A 14,557-nucleotide genomic window follows, 5' to 3' on the forward strand; every position below is an offset into this window, starting at 1 on the left:
GGTGGGAGCAACCTCTTGCCAACGCCCGTTCCCCAATTCCCCGGGCATCGGTGCCCCCGGATCCGTGGCGAGACCTTCCGTGTGTGCGAAGGCTCCAGGGAGCGTCCCACGTAGAGAGACAGGGACGAGCTGGGCACCGCCTGGCCCATTCCGAAACCCTGGGGTCCACTGTGGCAGGAAACGCACCACCCAACCTCAGCATGTCACCTCGGGGAGGAGGAGCCAGGTGGGTCGTCGCAGCTCCAGGAAGGGCTGCCAGGTCCGGGGCTTCGTAGCCTCTCGGAGGACAGAGGAGACTTCGGGCAAGGCCCGCGGGGGCTCGGGGCTCCGGGGGTGAGGAGCCGCGCCGGCCGCGTGGGGCTCCCGAGGGTGGGGAGCCGGTGCCCGGCAGTGCCCGGCGGGCGGGCCATCGGCTACCCGGCCCGGCGCCCGCCTCCCCGCCCCCCGGCTTCCTGCGGAGGCCGCGGCCGCCATGTTGTTGTGGGGCTGAGGCGGCGCCGGCTGAGCCGAGCGGCCGTGACAGGCTGCGCAACAGGTTCGCGGGCGGCGGCCTTACGACCAACCGGGCGGCGGCCGAGCAGGGTCTCCTGGCGCCCGCCCGCACCCGCGCCGGGAGTGCTGAGGAGCGCCGGGTCGCGCCTGACGTGCAGACGCGGCGGGGACGCCAGGTGGGTGAAGCCGCTCACCCGGGCTGCCGCAGGGCGCGGGGCAGGTGCGGGTGCCGCCGCCGCCGCCGCCCGAAGCTTGGCGGGCCGGGCTGTGGCGGCGCGCGTCCCGGACGGCCGGGGCGGGGGTCGGGAGCCCGGGCGGCCCCCGCGCTAGGCCCCTGCCGGGTTGGCCGCGCCGGGCGGAAACCTCCGGCCCCGGGTTCCTGTCTTCGCGCCGCCGGGCGGGCCGGGACCCGCAGCCTGCTCCCTGCGGCGCGCCGGGCCCCAGCCGCGCGCGGCCTCGTCGGGCAGGTGGCGGAGGCCGCTGGGGGCCTGGGCGGCGTGGGCCCCCGGCTTCGGGGCGGAGGCAGAAGACCGGCTTAGAGGCACCCGCACGCTTCCTCAGGGACCTATTTTATTTTGGCGGAGTGGGTTTTCCCCTTTGGTAGTGGTTGGTGCAGAGTGTCAGGCGAGCCGCATCCCGGTGCGTCAAAGTGGCCCGAGTCACGGGAGGACGACGGCAGGAGGATGCTGGGCGTCCGCGCTCGCCGGGAGCCAAAGTTGGGGAAGGTGAAAATCTGACTTGGGCGTTGCTGAGTTCCAGGGTCTGCCCGGGGCGCGGAGAGGTGTGATCTCTGAAGCCAGAATAAAGTTCATTGCTCATAAAAACGAGAACGACCCCTGCCTGTGCATAATGAATGGGTAAACCGAGACTGAAACTGCAGAGGGCTTTCGTTCTGCAGAAATAGGCTCTGTTGGATTTATGGATCTTGTGCTTTGTTGCTGAACTATTGCCCAGAGCTAGTAGGCTTCACTTGAAACGCAGATTCATAGTGAGTTAAGAATAGTTTTGACAGAGCCAACCTCTTGACGATAGGAATTAAGGTTAGCACAGAGATTAGGGCTTTACTCCGTGCTCCTGGTCTGTTTTGCTAGTGTTGACTTGCTTGTGCAGAGATAGGCAAGGTGTGACTTGAAATTTTGTGTTGTTAGTCAGCTTAATTTAGGTACCAGGACTGTATGTTAAGCTTCTTAAGCCTCTCAAAGAAATTAATGGCCACTCTCTCCATGCGTGCGGGTAGTACTGTATTGTTATGCAGCGATACATCTAAAAAAAAAAAAGTGATAAGACCTAGAAACATCACACAAAATCTTTATACGAATTAATAATGGAATCCTTCACAATTTGAAGTTAGTAGCAACTCTGATGTGCTCACCTTTAGGTTTGGAGGCCGTGTCTGTGATTGCCTTAAATTTTTAAAGTGGAAGTATTTTTGAAGAACACTGGGGTTAGGGGATGTGTATTGCTGCTGTAGTACTAACAAGCAGCTGAAAAGCTTGCATTTTTTACCCTTTAATACATTCAGTAAGTATTCCCTGTGTTCACTTTTATATTGAAAAGTAGACTGGTTTGAGAAAACTTGACCAGTGTTAGTTCAACACATCTCAAGGCTCAAATCCTGATTTCTCCCGAGTATGAGGAAATATGTTAGGCTCATTCTGGGGATTTATGACTTAAAATTTTTGTATTTTCACAAAAATAGAATACACTAATTACCCATGCTTGACAGCTTTCAGGGTTCTCTTTATCCATCTCTTTCATGTTTTCCTATTTTTATCTTTTAACCTATGTAGTTAGTATATCTCTCTTTAAAAAGTGGAAAATTTCTTACATAACCTTAGGATTTTTAGTATTCTGTGTGTGTATACACATACGTGTTTGGAGAAAGATAACTGGGGATCAAAACCAGGGACATTCTGCCGCTGAGCTACATCCCTAGGCCCTCCCTAGGTCCAGACAGGTTCTCACCAAGTTGCTGAGACTGGCCTTGAATTTGCAGTCCTCTTGCCTCCTGAGTGGCTGGATTACATGTATAGGCCGTCCCACCCCCTTGGACTTTTAGTTTTAATATATCTTTAATATAGTGTTTCACAATTTTCTATCTTTTTAATAAGAGAGAACATTTATCAGCCATCTCTTTCAACTATACTTTCTTGAAAGTATTATAAGGTGTCTATTGTGGTTGTCATTTTTAAAGTACTTAACTAATTTTAGGCCCTGTGCTATTTTTACATAATTATTTAAACTCATCAAGACCCTAGAAGTAATTATTGTCCTCCCATCAAATAAATAAATGAAATGTTAACCTGGAGTTTAACTGACTACATCTCTGAGCTTCTAAGTACAAGAGCTAGATTTCAAGCCAGGATCCTTCAGCACCTGTGTCCACTCATCTTGGTTCAGGGGAAAAAAAGTTATATGAGCATTCAATAATTATTTATTGAGTGAATGAATGAAAGTACATACTAGGTATTGATAAATAACCAACATTTTTTATACACTGTACTTATAAAACATTTAAAGTTTAGAAATGATTTAGAATAAGTTATTTACATTACTAAAATGTGAAATACTACCATTTAACAGTACATTTCCTTGTTTCACTTTTTAGTTTTTGGTATTGGTGATTGAACCCAAGGGTACTTAACTACTGAGCCATATTCTCAGCCTTATTTTTAATTTTATTTTGAGACATGGTCTCTCTGAGTCACTTAGGGCCTCGATAAATTGCTGAAGCTGGCTTTGAATTTGCAATTCTCCTGCTTCAGCCTCCCAAGCCACTGGGATTATAGGAGTATGCCACCACACCTGGCCTGTTTTTAAAATTTCTCATTTATGGGAAAGTTTGTGGAAAAAATATTTTGAAAAACAGGCCAAGAAATTGTGAAAGGCAGGATTCCAAGTGTAAAGCAGAAAAATAAGAATGTTTAGAATTAGTTCTGCAGTTGCATAGATCTAAAGCAGAAGATGCATTAGAAATGCTCTTTTTCTGCTTGAGTTCATTTTTTAAGTTTGTACCACCCTACAGTTTATTGAGCACAGACACTAATGTTTTCGTTCTCTTGGGTAAAGCATGCATATAGATATTCTTAAGAAAGAGGAACTTAACTGGTCTTAAAGGATATGAAGGCAGAGCGGAAGTTGGGGAGGAAGGGAGGAAACTGAACAGAACTAGGACAGTGAATACATCAAGAATTAATGTATTTTCACAATTCCCAAGAGGGCAGCCTATTTCATTTGAAGAATGTATAGTAGCATTTTGAGAGATTCAACTAAAAATAATTTTATAACTACATCAGAACACTGAATAATTTAGTTGTTTACTGTGGAGCTAACTCAGTAGTGATTATGGTGTAGACATTTAGGGGTCTACTTCCAGATGGTAGACATTTAACTTGTCTTATTTAACCAACTGTTTTATGTTTTCTGGATTCTTTTATTTGTGAATGTATGTTTATTTTAGAAAAAATATATGTAGTTTAATAAAAATTTTGCATATTGTCATCATAACTATACTAGATGAGAATACAGGCTCTCAAATTAGACCTCCTACGCCTAGCCCCAATACTAAATAACTGTATGACCTTGGGCAAATTACTCTAATTCTCTAAGTTACTGTTTCCACATCTGTGAAATGGGGATAGATTTCATATCAGTGCTGTTCGTAATGGGCTTAGTAGAGTGACTGCTGCTTAGTGTAAGTGGGTAATGTTACCTGTTATTATTCCAACTTGCTCAGTCAGAAATTTCGAACTAATTTAGCTTATTTCTTTGTTTGGGGGAGGGAGGGATGTTTGTTTTAGTAACTTGGAAAGAAATTAGCTTTTTGCCCTTCATTTTAATCTTATCAAAATAATCCATATAGGAAGTCTGGAAAATAGAGTAGAAGAACTGACACATATTCCCATCTCCTAACACCCAACAAAGCATCTGCCCATTTAGTCCCTTTAATTTCTATTACTTTGGGTTATCACTTCAAAATTTTTAAATTCAGGTGAAAAGAGGACTTGATTAGAGAGATTGATGTTGGGAAAGAATAGTATCAAATTGCGCAGGTCCAAATAGATAAGGAGCCCGCTGGGTTTCCACTGACCCTTAGGAGGGTCCTGGTAACCTCTGCTTTGCAATTTCATTTTTGCTGAAGCACTGCCATATTTGGACACTTAACCACACTACTACCCCTTCTTCCTCAGTCTTCCATCTAATATGCCTTGTGGCGCTTGTAAAATGACCACTTGAATATAAGAATTGAGAAATTGAAGTTATTAAATCTCACAACTTATATGACATTGGTGCCTTTACTTTTTAGTAAACTTGAAACACTTTTAGGGAGTTTAAGTAAGAACTTCAAAGATTAATGAAATTTGTTGAGAGTGATATGGATGGATTGGGAATGCAAATGTAGCATTCCTTCTTTAATCTTTTAAATTAAGTCCTGAAAATCCAAGTGATAGAAGAAAAGCCTTCTTACTAGAAGCATTTTAGGTTTTCCTTTGCTAAAGTTCTAGTGAAATGCTTATAAATGGATTTTTGTCTTGCTGCAGAGACAATCTATATTGGAAGGCATTCCCTGTCCTTCCATCATTCTCAGCATGTCTGGTTCTCATTCCATTGATTCTTTCTTAAAGTTTTTACCTTTTTCTTTCAGCATCCTGGTTCCTACTCTTAGGGTTCCACTGTGTTCCAGAGAGCTGAGTAACCTGGATGATTGAGTTGGAGAGAGCCATTTAGATTAGATACCCTGTAACTCCAAACCTCTCCAGTACCTGAGCTTTCTGGTCTTTGTAATATGGGGTAATTTGCATTTTGAAAGAGCACATGCTGCAGTTTACTCTTAAATCCATTGTTGATCTTGTTCTTTTCATGAGTTTACTTTTTCTCCTGTCTTTATCTTCACTGATTAACAACAACAACAAAAAAAGGGCTGGGGATGTGGCTCAAGCAGCAGCCTGGCATGCCTGCGGCCTGGGTTCGATCCTCAGCACCACATACAAACAAAGATGTTGTGTCCGCCAAAAACTAAAAGATAAATATTAACAAAATTCTCTCTCTCTCTCTCTCTCTCTTAAAAAAAAAAAAGTCTTTCTCCCCTTTCTGCTTTAACTTTCTTTATTCCCAATTACTTTCTTTCCTCTTTAAAAGTTAAGACCAACAGAAGTTACTTATAATTCATGGTGTGGAATTCATTTGTTCATTCTCTCATTTAGCAAAAACCGAATGCTCATGTGTTAGAAACTGGTCCAAACACTGATCCTGTAACCAGTGAACAAAATATACAAAAAACTCTGCTGTAGTGGTACTTACATTCAACAAAGGGAGTAGAGACAATAATGTGTATAGAAATTAGAATTGCTAAGTTCCATGGAGAAAATAAGTGGGAAGTGTGGTAGGGAGTGTTTCTAAGTAAGGGAAGTGATTGGGGGAAGCTTTTTGTTGACATAAAAATTAGGAATTCAAAATTAAAGGATTATTATGGATATTTTATGAGTAAATGGTATCCTTAGTGTAAAATCAGAAACTTAACAGTATTTCAGAATACCGAATTTAAGATAAATGTTTATTATTTTAGTAGTAGTATTTGGTTTGTGCCCCACAGATCACTGAATATTTCATTTTTCTATTCACTTAAGCCAGATGGAAGAAAGAAAGAAAGAAAATCTCCAGGCACATTGTGAGCCTAGAACAGAGATTTTTCAAATGGTTTAAAATAGATGCTTTATTTTGATTTTTCCTAAAAGTGCTGCATTGTGTTTGTTTTAAAATTCTATTGATTTTTTATGTGTACTATTTTTTATGGTGATGAATAATAAATGTTCTGTGTAGAAAATTGGAAAGCTGTAGAAAAATTTAAAGAGCATAATAGTCACGAATAATCATATTACCTAGAGATAACTATTGTTATTTTATTTTATTTGTTTTGGTACCAGGGATTGAACTCAGGGGCACTTAACCACTGAGCCACACCCCAATCCCTTGTTTGTATTTTATTTAGAGACAGGTTCTCACTGAGTTGCTTAGCACCTCACCAATTTGCTGAGGCTGGCTTTGAACTTTCAGTCCTCCTGACTCAGTCTCCTAAGTTGCTGGGATTACAGGCATGCACCACCGAACCCAGTGAGCATTATTAATATTTTGATAGATCTCCTTCTAGGATTTTTTCTTTGCAGATGATAGAATGAATTATATCATGTATTCTCTTATGTAGCTTACTATTTTTTTTGGGGGGGGGCAGTTTTGGGGATTGAACCCAGGGTCTTAAACATGCTAGGCAAGTACTATACCATTGAGCGACATCCCTCACCTGTTGTGTAGTTTACTTTTTAGCTTATTGGCATTATCAAAACATTGTTCTATTTCACTATATATGTATCTACAATATCCTTTTTTTTTTTTTTTTTTGGTACTGGGTATCGAACCCAGTGGTTCTTTACCACTGGAGCCACATCCCCATCCCTTTTTATTTTTGAGATAGTCTCACTCAGTTGCTGAGACTAATCCCAAACTTTTGATCCTCCTGCCTCAGCCTCCTGAGTTGGCTTTATGATATGACCCTGCTACTACTGAATATTTGTAATATCTAACATTTAGTATTTAGTATATCCTAGTTTTTTTTTTGAGATACTATATGTATTTTTACTCATTTAGTCTTTAGCTTCTCTGTAGCAGGTGTTCTGTTACTTACTTTACACTTGGGAAAATTGAGCAAGGATAGGTTTAATAATTTGCTTAAGATCACACAGCTAGTGATTGGTAGATCTAGGATATGATCTCAGTCTGACTTTGATGCTGTGCTTCACTATATTGTTCATCTAATATTAAGGTAGTTTCTATTTTTTGTTATTTTAAATTGTGCCATATTCAATGTCCTTGTAGCTATATTTTCGTTCACACCTGTGATTACTTCCTTATAATAAATTTCTAGTAGTGGAAATATTGGATTAAAAGGTATGGGTATCTCTAAGGCCCATGTAAATATATCACTGAGTTGTCTTTCAGAAAAATTCATCAGTATTAAAGTATGAGTAAAACCAGTCTTGTTTCCCCATATCCTTGGAAACATTGACTTAAAAAAATCCAGTTTTGACTATCTTTTTAAATTTCTCTCTGAGTAATTAAAAAAGGTTCTGATTTTTTCATTTTTCTTGAGAAATACTGATCTCTGCCTTTTTCTTTTTTTCACTGACATGCTTATTTCGTTTATTTCTAAGATTTTTTGCTGTTTTTATGATGTTGGGAATCAAACTTAGGGCCTTGCACATGATAGGCAAGTGCTATATCCCTAGTCCCTAAGAATTCTTTATATATTAAGAGTAAAACCTCTAAGGTATAGGTATTATCCCCCTACCCCCAAGTTGTTTCTTAGTTCTTTTTTTTTGGTGAGTGTGTGTGTGTGAATTTAAAAAATAATAATAGCTAACATTTATATAGTACTTCTTAAAAATTTTTTTTAAATTATAGATGGACATAATACATTTATTTTATTTATTTTTATGTGGTGCTGAGGATTGAACTTAGTGCTTCATGAAATGCTAGGTAAGTGCTCTACCACTGAGCTACAACCCCAACCCTGTATAATACTTCTTATGTTAATATATACTAATTGTTTTACATTTATTCATTTAATTTTTACAGTTTTTCCTATGAGGTAGTGCTAGAGTAGCCCCATTTACAAAGTCCTTTGACATTGTCTTTTAAATTGTCAGACTTTCTCTGTGATGTTGGCCATTTTTCTTTCCAATTCCTAAAAATCTCCTTCCTTCTTATAGCCAGCTACTGGATACCTGTTGTTAGTCTTTTGTCACTCAGTTTAGGAGTCATTTCCTTGGGGATTGTTCATCTAATAATTTTGTACTTTCCTAAGGTGTCCTTCTTCTATCTTTTCTTCATAATTATAGCAGTTATATGGAATTATAACTTTAGGTCTTATTCTTCTTCTGCATTCCCTTCTCTTATACCTCTGATGACACAGTAAAAATTTGTTGATTTGAGTGCTCATGGTGATGCTGGTGATGTCAAGAAGTGAATCAACCATCTTAGTATATAAGTAGAAAAACTTACACTGAGGAAATAATATTGAAACTGGGCTTTGCAGGCTAGTGGGGGAGAAGGGAAAGAGGAAGAAGCCCAGAGACTAAACTTGAGTGAAAACAAGTTCTGAGAGGTTGTTTAAAATAATTTAGAGGATTACTAACCTTGCCTGTGGGAAAGTCTAAGGAATAAATCCTTTGACCCCAGTATATTTTCTGCAGTTCAGAATGTTTGAATCTTCTAGGTTGTATATCTGTACTCCCATAAAACAGCTTTAAATTTCTCTTCTGATTCCCTCCTTTATTAATGTAATGGGAGAAGTTGGAGGGAGAGTTCTGACCTCATCTTGGTAAGATTCTGAAAAGCATTGGGAAGTTTGATGAATTGATAGGCTAGTCCACTAGAAGCCTTCACCAGAAGTCCCAGAGAACAAGCCCTGAGTTTTTAATCTTTGGGGACTTCAAGTTCCTTTCCTATCTTTTTCCAGGCTGTGAACACATTTGATTAGACCTCAGCTCTTTTTCTCCCCAGCCTGTTTTGTTTCTGACTTCTGTTCTGGCTTTGATAAGAGATGTTCTCTTAATTTGCTAATTTAATTTTGAGATATACTTATTGCTGGTCATGAAGAAGAATAAATGAGCACTTAATACATATTAACAATGTAATTGTCATTTAGGGTAAATTCAATTCCTTTATAAATCTTTTTCCCCCTTTAAATTTAACTTTGTTTCTCATATGTAACTTAAACACTTTTATGAAAGCAATATATGCCAGTTGTTGAAACTTTGCAAGATAGTTAAAAAAAAAAAAAGTCATTCCAAATCTATCATCCACTGACAATTATGTTTTGGTGTCCCCTTTCCTGGGTCTTTTTTGTTTGTTTGTATCTATGTATATATTGTACACATATTACAATGTAACATTGTAGTAAGGAACGTGGGTTTTACTAATTGGGATTTTAGTTCCAGCTCAGCCTATTAACTTTGTAAGTGTAACAATTTCACTAAACCTCAGGTTTTTTCTTTAGAAAGTGAAGATTTCAGCCAGGTGTGGTGACACATGCCTGTAATCCCAGCTACTTAGGAGGCAGAGGCAAGAGGATCACAAGTTTGAGCAGTGTTGGCAATTTAGCCAGACCCTGTCTCAAAATTAAAAATTGCTGGGGATGTAGGTCACTGATGGAACACTTGCTTATCATGTGTGAGGTCCTGGGTTCAATCTCCAGTTCTGGAATAAAAAAGTGATATCATAATAATACTTATCTTTGTTGTAGTAAGGATGAATAGGCAATATATTTGATATGACCATATCATAATAAATATAATAGTAATAATCAGGCCTGTCCATTGGTTAGGTTAACGAGGACTGCTGCTCTGTACTACTGTCTGAGTCAGGGGCACTATTAATCTTGCTTTTCTTTTCTGAAATAAAATTCAATTAAGTCTCAAAAATTTGCTTTTAACACTCCCAAGGGCCTATGAAAATGTTTAGTGAGGCTTCCTTTAAAGTGTGATTTATCTTGGGTCAGTCTTAACAATTAGTGAGTGCCTAAGGTCTGGAGACCCTCCTAGGGTGGCCCTCATAATTGTGTTATCAGTGATAGCAAGGGCTTGGCACTTGATAAGTATTGCTTTTTGGCTACTGTTTTTCTCATAATGATAAATATACACATTTAAGTTCTAAGAACATAAGCAGTTTTCATGTTATATGGTTTTTTAGTTGTTTCACATGTGCTAGGTAAGTGCTCTACCACTGAGCTACAACCCCAACCCTATATAGTACTTCTTATATCAATATATTCTGTTTAAAAAATTAGTTTTATTAGGATTTATATGGATTTGATTTTACAAGGTGGTAGCATTATACTTGGCTTAGTATATTCCATTGTTGGGCACTTAACATTATTTTTATTTTTTCCTGTAATTACTAATGCTGCCATGAACATCTTTGTAAATAAGCATTTTTCATATTTACTATTATTTCCTTATGACAGATTAAGGAAATGAAGTTGGTAGGATTCTTTTCTTTTTTAAATAATTTTTTATTTCAAGATGGACATAATTCTTTCTTTCTTCCTTTCTCCCCTTATTCCTTTCCTTCTTCCTTCCTTTCTTTCTTTCATTTTTATGTGGTGCTGAGGATTGAACCCAATGCCTCATACATGTGAAGCAAGCACTCTACCACTGAGCTTCAGCCTGGGATTCTTGGTATATATTTTCAAATTACCTTCTGAAGAATTATTCTGATTTTTACTTCTTTAGGCTATGTCTACAAGCACCCAGTTTCTCTCACCATTGCTAGCCCCTGGGTATTAGCCAAGGTGTTTTTTTTTTTTTTTTTTTTTTTTTTTGGTACCAAGGATTAAACCCAAGGGGGCACTTTAACCACTGACCCACATCCCCAGTCCTTTTTTTATAGTTGTTGATGGGCCTTTATTTTATTCATTTATTTATATTCATTGCTGAGAATCGAACCCAGTGCCTCACACATGCTAGGCAAGTGCTCTACCACTGAGCCACAACCATAACCACCCCCCCAGTCCTTTTATTTTTTTAATATCTTTACTTTATTTTAAATTTATTTTTATGTGGTGCTGAGGATAAAACCCAGTGCCTCACATGTACTAGATGAGCACAACCTAGCCCCCTGTCCTTTTTAAATATTTTATTTAGAGACAGGGTCTCACTGAGTTTTTAGGGCCTTCCTAAGTCTCTGAGGCTAGCTTTGAAGTCACGATTCTCCTGCCTTAACCTCTCTCAGACTCCTGAGCCCCTGGGATTATAGGCATATGCCACTGTGCCCAGCTTTTTTTTTTTTTTAATGTAAGTTTATAAGCAGAAACAAAACAAAACTTCGTATTCATTTTCTTTCTTATTAGTAATGTTAACATTTATTAGCCAGTTTTATTTCCTTCAGTAAATTATTTGAGGTCTTAATGTATTCATTATCTATTTTAATAGCTCTCTGAACATTAAAAATATTAATTGATCATAATAATGTGTCGTGATTTTTCCCCATTTGTTTACCTTCTAATTTTGTTTTTGAAGGAATTTTAAAATAGTCATATAGATGAATGTTTATTCTTTCCTTGTGTCTTCCTTGTATTTTAGAGCTTCAAAACTCTGAAAATTATCTTTGTTTCAAAGAGGCGATATTTTACATGAAAGTGATGCATCTCTCCAAATTTTTCCCATATTCATTTTGAGTCAAGTAAATAGTTTTGCTTTAATGTTTACACTTCATATCAGACAGATGGGAATAGGCTAAATATTGCCCCCGACTCTCTTCACAACAGTGGAAGCTGAGTCACATGCTATTGTTAGGTGTTTTTTCCCTTTTGTGTGGGTGAATTCTCACAAGTTCAGAGTTATTGACTGATTCTTCTAAAATCAGTTTAATTTATAGCTTGAACATAATTTTACTAACTGCTTAAGTATTAATTTATCATTATTTTCTTTTATGCCCTCTTGTTGATTATTTGTGGGCAAAACTGAACATTTATAAAAATCCATGCTTATAATTTGTGTTTAAACATCCTAAACTGCAGAGACTAAGTTGCAGAAATAGAACTGAGAATTAAATTTGTGTAGAGACATTTATCTTCTTTGAAGCCAATTATTAATAGAATTAGTACTGAAAATATTAATTAAAAGTATCTTTTTCTCAAATATTTAAATGAGAAAAACATTCTTTTTTCTTTTCTTTTTTATTTATTTATTTTTTTAGTTGTAGGTGGAGACAATGTCTTTATTTTTATTTATTTATTTTTTAATGTTGCGCTGAGGATCGGACCCAGAGCCTCATGCGTGTGAGGCAAATGCTCTACCACTGAGCTACAACCCCAGCCCTATTTTTATTTAAAAAAAATTTTTTTTAGTCGTAGGTGGACACAATATATTTATTTATTTATTATGTGGTGCTGAGGATCTAGCCAGTTCCTCACATGTGGTATAGCCCCAGCCCCAGAGGAAAACATTCATTTTTGTATAAGTGATACGACTATGTTTGTTGTTTCAGTGAAATCGGGTTGGTTAATGACTAGTTTAATTAATATTGATTAACAGTTGTAATAGCCATCATTTACATCCACCTTCTATTTGCCACATGGTGTCTGAGCCTTAAAATAACTTGGCATTTAGGTACAATTATCCATATTTATAAATTAGCAAATTGAGGCTATATCATGGCTAAGTCCAGAAACCTGGGGGGAGTCATTGCACTGAGATTCAAGTTGGTTGATCTGTTTTCAAAGTTTAAGTTCCATTGTATTAGTCTGCTTGTCCTCTGTGCAGTTGAAAGTATGCTCATCTCTTATAATCAAGGGTTTATGCTTGAAGAATATTTTAGTGTCTACCATGTGGTTGACTGCTTGGCACTAGGTATGAAGACGTTAATAGGAGCTTGCAGTCTAGTAGAGGTAGGGCAGGCAGAAAACAAAACCTTTTAATGTTAGATAGTATTATATTAATGAGCTAAAGACAAGATGAAATGTAGCAAAGGGAGTTTTCATAGAAAAGGTGGCAGTATCATTGAGGAGGTAGGTAGTTCCACAATAGAAAGGGTACATGGGAATAAGATGGAACTGAGGTGGAGTGGGAAGTATTTCAGTTCTTGAAAGGTATGGGTAAAACCTTCCATTCTGTCTAATCACAATGGAATGAAATTAGAAATCAATGATATAATAAAAAATAGAAGCTACTCTAACACTTGGAGACTAAATAATATGCTATTGAATGATCAGTGGATAGCAGAAGCAATCAAGGATGAAATATAAAAAATAGAGGCAAATGAGAATAGTGACACAACATATCAAAATCTGGGACACTATGAAGATGGTTCTAAAAGGAAAGTTCACAACCCTGAACTCATTCATTAAAAGACTAGAAAGTCTCCAAATAAATAACTTAAGATAAAATGACATCATAAGACTCTGGAAAAAGAAAAACAAATCAATGCTAAACACAGAAGATGACAGGAAATAATTAAAATCAGAGAATCAATGAAATTGAAACAAAAATCAAAACAAAAGTTTGGTTCTTTAAAAAAATTAATAAAATTGATAAACCTTTAGCTATGCTAATGAAGAGAAAGAGGGAAAAACTCAAATTTCTAAAATTCATGATGAAAAGGAAATGGACACCTCTGAAATACAGAGGATAATCAGAAACTATTTTGAAAAACTTATACTCCAATAAAATAGAAAATCTTGAAGACATTGACAAATTTCCTAGAGACATATGACCTACCCAGATTGAACCAGGAGGACATGGTAAATTTAAACAGATCAATTTCAAGCAATGAAATTGAAGATACTATCAAAAGTCAACCAAAAAATAAAAGCTCAGGATGGGATGGATTCTCAGGTGAGTTCTATGAGACCTTCAAAGAAGAACTAACACCAATCCTCTTCAAACTATTCCATAAGATAGAAAGAGGGAACCTTTCCACACTCATTCTATGAAGCTAGTATCACCCTGATCCCCAAACCAAAAACACATCAAGGAAAGAAAACTTCAGGCCAATATCCCTGATGAACATAGATGAGAAAGTTCTTTTTCTCTCTCTCTTTCTCTCTCCTTTTTTTTTTTTTTTTGGTGGGGGGATGGGTACCAGGAATTGAACCTAGGGGCACTTAACCACTGAACCACATTCCCAGCCTTTTTTTCTATTTTATTTAGAGACAGGGCCCCTGAGTTGCTGAGGGCCTCATAAGTTGCTGAGGCTGACTTTGAACTCTTGATCCTCCTGCTTCAGCCTCCTAAGCCACTGGCATTACAGGTGTGCGCCACTGTGCCCAGCAAAATATTCTTAATAAAATACTCACAAATCACATACAAAAACACATTAAAAAGATAGTGCGCCATTATCAAGTAGGTTTCATTCCAGTAATGCAAGCTTGGTTTAACATACAGAAATCAATAAACGTAATTCACCACATCAATAAACATAAATACAAGAATCACATGATTATCTCAATAGATGCAGAAAAAACATTTGACAAAATACAGCATCCATTCATTTTCAAAACAGTAGAGTTACT

At 38.2% G+C, this 14,557-nt stretch overlaps 1 protein-coding gene across 4 annotated transcripts in view; it reads left to right on the forward strand.

The window, feature by feature from the left end:
- Positions 1 to 276: 276 nt before the first annotated feature.
- Positions 277 to 14,557, forward strand: part of ITSN2 (intersectin 2) — a 129,396-nt gene continuing 115,115 nt past the window's right edge. For 2 of the 4 annotated variants that reach the window (XM_081264522.1, XM_081264523.1), the window contains exon 1: positions 277 to 668. The gene's annotated coding sequence lies outside the window, so the exon portion shown is untranslated. The remainder of the gene's footprint in view (positions 669 to 14,557) is intronic. The other 2 variants (XM_081264526.1, XM_081264525.1) reach the window with 2 other exon arrangements.

This window comes from Spermophilus citellus, assembly GCF_964194105.1.
Source record: "Spermophilus citellus genome assembly, chromosome: 13".
In the NCBI taxonomy this organism is placed as follows: Eukaryota; Metazoa; Chordata; class Mammalia; order Rodentia; family Sciuridae; genus Spermophilus; species Spermophilus citellus.